This window comes from Mus pahari, chromosome 18, assembly GCF_900095145.1.
Source record: "Mus pahari chromosome 18, PAHARI_EIJ_v1.1, whole genome shotgun sequence".
NCBI classification, from domain to species: Eukaryota; Metazoa; Chordata; class Mammalia; order Rodentia; family Muridae; genus Mus; species Mus pahari.
Window position 1 is genome coordinate 51,661,036 of NC_034607.1, and position 6,511 is coordinate 51,667,546.

Below are 6,511 nucleotides of genomic sequence, written 5' to 3' on the forward strand. Positions count from 1 at the left end.
CTCATCATCTCCAGCATTATTCTCTCGGCCAGTTGCTTCACAAGAAGCCTGGGTGTGACTGTGGTCACTTAGCAGGGCACGAAGACAGGGGACAAGAACCAGACCCAAGCATGGCTTCTATCACAACCATTGCCATAGTGATCCAAAGTGTCTCTGTCACAGTGATATAGCTCCATCTCCTCACTTGCTGACAACAGAGACCAAGAAGTAAAGCCTGGGGATATATGGGGAGCCAGTGCATAGCCAGGCAAGCACTGGCCAGGTTTTCCTACGTGGCTGTGAGCAGCTTAGCTAGCAGCTCTTTGGATTTGTTTTCTCCATTTCCTGAGCTCTTCAGTCTTCTCTTCCTTTTCCTGCCCTAACATTGTAGCCCTCAAAACAACCTGAGTATATGAGACTTACTTCTCTGTGCTCCATTTTCCACAGAAAATGAGCTAAGAGAAAGTCCGAGGGGAGCACACCTGGAAGAAGCAAATTGAGAAGATGGAGAACACAGGTCAAAGCCAGAGGAGGAATGGCTAAGAGGGTCAAGATGTCTGCACTAGCATCAAGAGTGGTAGACATCCAAGGTCACAACCCCAAGGAGAAGGCGGAGGGAGACATTAACTAAATGCTGTTGAGTCGTAGGAATGGGTAGGATGTGCGGGCTGATTCTCTGGCATGAGGAGGGCCTATAACGGCAAGCTGAATTTATGTAACCTAGGAGGTCAGTGAAAATTTTCAGAGACGATCTCATCTAGGGTAATGTGGTTCCTGGGATCCGATAGACAGGTTGGAAATGAATGTGGTTGTCCCAGTCTAAAGGGGACTTTAAGAAGGCGCCATAGCTGGACAAATGATAGGTGATCCTTCTTGTCATCTGGACTTAGGATCACCTCCTGCCTGTTTCTGTGACAGTGTCTTCAGAAAGGTGTAGCTGAGCAGGGGACACCCAGTCTGGACATAGGCAGTCCAATCTCATGGGCTGAGCTTCCAGAAAGAATAGAGACAAAGAAAGCTGGGTACCAGCATGCATTGCTCTCGGACAGGTGACTAGCTGCCTCGTGTTCCTGCCTTGCCACCATGAAGGACTGGACCCACTTTTAAAGTCTGACTCTGAAATAAATCCTTGCCCTCTTAAGCTTTTTGTCAGGGATTTAGTCACAGGAATAAGACAAGTGAGTCACACAGGGGCATAATCACTTTTACTCCTGAAAGATATCTTCCAGGTACGACTCCCTTTTTAAATGTCACAACCCCAAATAAGCAACACATCCTATCTCACATCTTTATGCTTCATCAGCACACAGTGGTGGACACACAGAGCTGAGATAGAGATGTCACAAAACGATCCCTAGCCTTAGCCCTGGACATCTCAATATGCTCATCCCCAGCAGAAGGATGCCTTCGGACCACAGAGCCCAGCAACTGTGTCCACAGATGATGGCGCTTTCCTCACTGCCCTCATGGGACTCCTGACAGAACAGTTCAGGGAGAGAAGAGGGAAGGGGTTTGTTGGTTTGTTTGTTTGTTTGTTTGCTCAGGATTCAGGCTCTAGCCTACCACCTTAAGGACCACATTATGGCGACCAGGAAGTTGACAACACAAGACTGAAACCAGGGACAGATAGAACCTTCAAAGGTTCTTCTCTAAAGGACCTGTTCTGCCACATAGGCCCCACAGCCTTCTAAAACAGTGGCACTATTTAGGAGAAAAACTGTTCTGCCAGGGACATCTTAGACTCCAGCCAGGGCCCATAATAAGGCAGATAGATATGTAGGTGTTGATATGAAAATATCATTCATACTATACATTTTATAGAGAAAAAGCAGACCAGTCAGTAGCAATAACCCTAATTTAGCAAAGCAGTAGTTAAGACCCCAATTTACTAGAAGTCTACACTGTGGATGTTTTAATCTCAATATTTGTACATTTTGCCAGGCAGTGGTGGCACACACCTTTAATTCCAGCACTTGGGAGTTAGAGGCAGGCAGATTTCTGAGTTTGAGGCCATATGTACATTTTATAGCACTGTGTGTCTTTTTTAGTCAGGAAAAAGGGTCATAAAATTATGATAAAATGGCCCCCAAGAACTTCAGGTATGCATCAGATAAAATGTCAGGCCACCTAAGAATCCAGTCGTTGGAGTTACTGAAGGACCAAACTACACAAATTTGGCCCAAAGGGCATTTTGTATTCTGTTCCATGAATCCTTTGGTAGTTTGAAGCAAAGGATCCGAGAACTCTTTTTTCTCTGGTGCCACATTCCTCATTCCTGAGGGAACTGAACCTGGGACATACATGTCAGGTGATTGAAGACAGCCACTGGGTCACAGAGCCATCCAAACTCAGGCTGCTTTCCCTCCTTGCTGTAAGGGTGGAGAGTTTTGTTCATAGTGACAGTGTTTAGCAAGCATCAGGCTCACATGTATTACGTGGATGTTTTGTAAGATACTGCAACAATTCCAGAACTGTTATCTGCCTAATTGCTTGGATTTAACAGGCTTCTCAAATGTTGGTTCTCTGACGACACAAGGCCATCACATATGCACCCTGTCCCCATCTCTTAGCCACCATTGTCCTTCCAGCTTTAGATTGTCCTTGTCCACACAGCATCCCAGGTCTGTGGATCACAATTCTGTTGTGGGAAGCTCGCTGGCACAGCTCTGTGCCATTTAAGAGAAATACTTCCCTTACTTTAGTATGAGAATTTTTCTAAGATATTTGGGGGGTGGGTATCATGATTTTCAGGGCAAGAGAAGTATATCTTTTCTGGGAGGTGATTCTTAACTTCTAAAAGGTAGCCATCTAGTTAGTGCAGTTAGGAGCAAAGTCTGTGCATCCTCTCACCTAAATAAGAAATCCAGCCTGTGTGAACCATCCTCGCCCCATAAGACGAGTGAGAAGAAATCTCAACTTTCTTCCTGTGGAACAGACGGTGTTGGCAAGGAGCCCAGTCATTCAGGAGTTCTCTGGTCTGTTAATAAAACCCAACTAATAATTACGACTGACTTTAGGCAGGAAGCCAAAGTGAAGAGACTAAATTTACTTCTGGTTTCCCCATCCTGTCCCTTCTTGCCATTTCCGGTTTTAACACAAGTGTTAACTTTGGGGTCAGAGTTAAAAATATAGACCATCCTGCTCTGACCTGAGTACTCCATTAACCCAGCTAAGCTTTCTAAAGTCTTGTGGCTTTCCAGCATGATGAGATGATACCAATATTCTTCAGGAACGCCCATGACATTGAACCTGATGCATCTTTGAATGATGCTTAAGTCCCAGGCCCACAGTGCGGGAGACAAACGCCAGTGATTCTTTTCTCATCCGTGGCTCCTGGCATCTGTGGCTCCTGGCATCTGTGGCTCCTGGCATCTGGCACAGGGCCCCACCACAACTGCCTGGGAAGTGCCCTTCTGATTAGAATTTTTTTACATTCAGAGATCCATAGATCCATGCTTTCTCATGTTCTTTTCTTGTTTTCTACATAACTATTCAAAAATGACTCCAAGCCCTTCTCTATTTGCTTGTAACCTTTGAGAGTAATTTTATTCATGTATATCCATCTCTTATTTTGCATGTTATATGACAATATGATTTTGTCCCAATTCAAAATACTGCTTGTTAACGTACACAGATTTTATTAATAGTAAGTTGATTTATTTGGTCCTGTTTGTCCAGCCCTATACACTGTTTAAATAAAAGCAGCTTTACAATATACTTTAATATTAGGTATTTCCCTCCAAACTTCCAGCATTATTTGCTTTTCATATAATCTTTAAAGTAACTAAACAAATAACAAACAGAAATAAGCTATTTAGAATTTTGGCAAATACGTCTAATCACCTGCTTTTGTACCAGTGCTATTTTTTGAAGAACTGGTGTAATTTAAAAAACATTTCTGTATAGGTGCTCTGTCTGCATGAATATCTGTGTGCAGTGTATGCCCATTACCCACAGAGGCCGGAAGAAAACATCAGACCTCTGAAACTAGGGTTATTAAAGGTTGTATGTCACAATTTGGGTTCAAGAATCAGACCCCTGGCCCTCTTGCAGAGCAGCTGGTGTTTTTAATCGCTGAGCTGTCTCTTCAGCCCAGAGCTGGTCTTCTTACAGGGCAGTGCTTACTTCTCAGGAACACAGTAAACCTTAAAGTAGTTGAGCTTTTTTTGTTTTTAATATTCAGTAGTAGAGTTTTATAATTTTTCATTTTATATTGTTTGTTGAATATTTGCCATTTTACAGTTTATTATAATAAATGGGAATCAATTGCCTAATTGATTTTATAGTTTTATTAGATGTTCATTCATTCATTGACTTTTATTGAACACCTACTATATGTGGGGCAATTTTCTTCATGAAAAGGATACATCTGGAAACAGTGACATGCAGTAGGGAACACACTTTATCCTCAGTTTAAATAAATGACTTTTTTTTTTCTTACATGGTATGGTGGGCAGTCCATATGAGGCAATACAGGGCTACTCTGGATCCCCCACAAGGCCAGGCTAAATCCAGCACTGCCCTCTGAGCTCACCACTGCACTGCAACCAGCACTCCACACAGGAGAGAGCAAGGACAAGATAATCTAGGTGGTGGCACTGGTGCCCGAACTACTCAGCCCTCTACCTTTCCTAGAAGCGGCTCGGTGGGTGGTTTCTGCCTGTACCACCCAGCCAGACCATCTCCATTCTGCCTGTATCACCAGGCCAGACCATCTCCATTCTGCCTGTACCACCAGGCCAGACCATCTCCATTCTGCCTGTACCACCAGGCCAGACCATCTCCATTCTGCCTGTACCACCAGGCCAGACCATCTCCATTAGCTACTCCTATTCCCTTCAGTTAGCTCTCACTTAGCAAGAAATATATTCCAGTCTCTGGAGAGACTAGGGTTTAAGATTGTCTGCCATGGTTTCTTTTTCTTTTTTGTTTTTGCCTCATGCTCACCTATTTCACTAGTGGTCTCTTCTGGACTCATGACTGACTTTTCCCTGGTCTTTAGTCTAAAATAGTTAACTGCTCCTTCTGTGGTGGTCAGTTTTAATTGTTCACTGGAACCAATCTACAATTAGCTTGGAAGAGAGTCTCTGTGAGATTGTCTAGCTGAGGCTCTTCTGTCGACAGAGGAGGATGTAGGGCCTTGCCACTGTAGGCAGCATCCTTCCCTGGGCTCTGAGTCCTAGACAACATGGATGATGGGGAGTTGAGCTAGCATCACTGATCACTCTCTCCTGACTGGGTGTTATGTGACCAGTTCTCTCCATCCCAACACTGTGACTTCTTGGCCATGCCATGATGAGCTACAACCTGGATGTGAGCCCAATAAATCCTTTCTCCCTTAAGTCACTTTTATTGGAATATTTTTATCACAGCAACAGGGAAGGAAACCAAGTCACTACCTAACCTAGCATGTCTCCTTGTATATACTCTCCTGAACATCTGGAATGTCACCTGTCCTACAAAAACTCTTCACTGCCCTCTCATGGTTCTTCATCTCAGTAGACACCAATTCTAGACTCCTAGTAACTAACGACAGGAGTCTTGAGACCATCTTTGCTTACTTCCAAATACAGCCAGAATCTTGATTTTTGAGCCCCCTCTATCATGCTTTTTCTCAGATTTTAAATTTCTATTTGTGTGTATCTATATTTGTGTGGGTGAATACCCCATGTGCTCACATAGGCCAGAAGAGAGTGCTAGAACCTTGGCACTGGATTTACAGGGTTCTGGGAACTAAACTTGGGTCCTCGGGAGGATCAGCAAGGGTTCTAACCACTAGACAACCTCTCCAGCCTCCAATGGTCTGTCACCGTATTTTAGAGCGGTGTTCCTTTGCAACTACAAAGACAATCCACAGACAACGCCTTCAAACTCTCAGTTCCTGACTGCTAGTGGTCACCTTCTCATCTTCTATTTGTGTTATGTCACCATTTCTCTTACCCCATCATTACCAAAACTGAGGAGCTCCAGGCTGTGAAGGTTATGCACCTCAGTCGATCTTATCTCTAACCTTATGTCCTTTATCCACACCTCAAAGTACCTCTACGTGCAATCCTTTAGCTTGCAGTCTGCTGCTCCCCCACCAACCCCTTCTTTCCCTTGAGTTACCACTTCTCTTTTTACCAAGTCTAAATTTCAGTTAGTAGTTTCTTTATCCGCAAGCCTTTATGTTCCTGCCCTTCTCTCTAGGGTGTACTTGTTTGGCATACTTCCAAATCCAAGCAGGTCTCTCCTCTCCTGACCTGACCCTGCAGCATAGCTCATCTGGCTGGTGAATCTGACTATGAAGCCTTCCTCCATGTCTGAGCACGGGCTAACTGTCCCTCTTCTGTCCTGAGCACGGGCTGGCTGTCCCTCCTCTGTGCCCGAGCATGGGCTGGCTGTCTCTTCTCTGTGTCTGAGCAAGGGCTGGCTGTCCCTCCTCTGTGTCTGAGCACGGGCTGGCTGTCCCTCTTCTGTCCTGAGCACGGGCTGGCTGTCTCTCCTCTGTGTCTGAGCATGGGCTGGCTGTCCCTCCTCTGTGTCTGAGCAT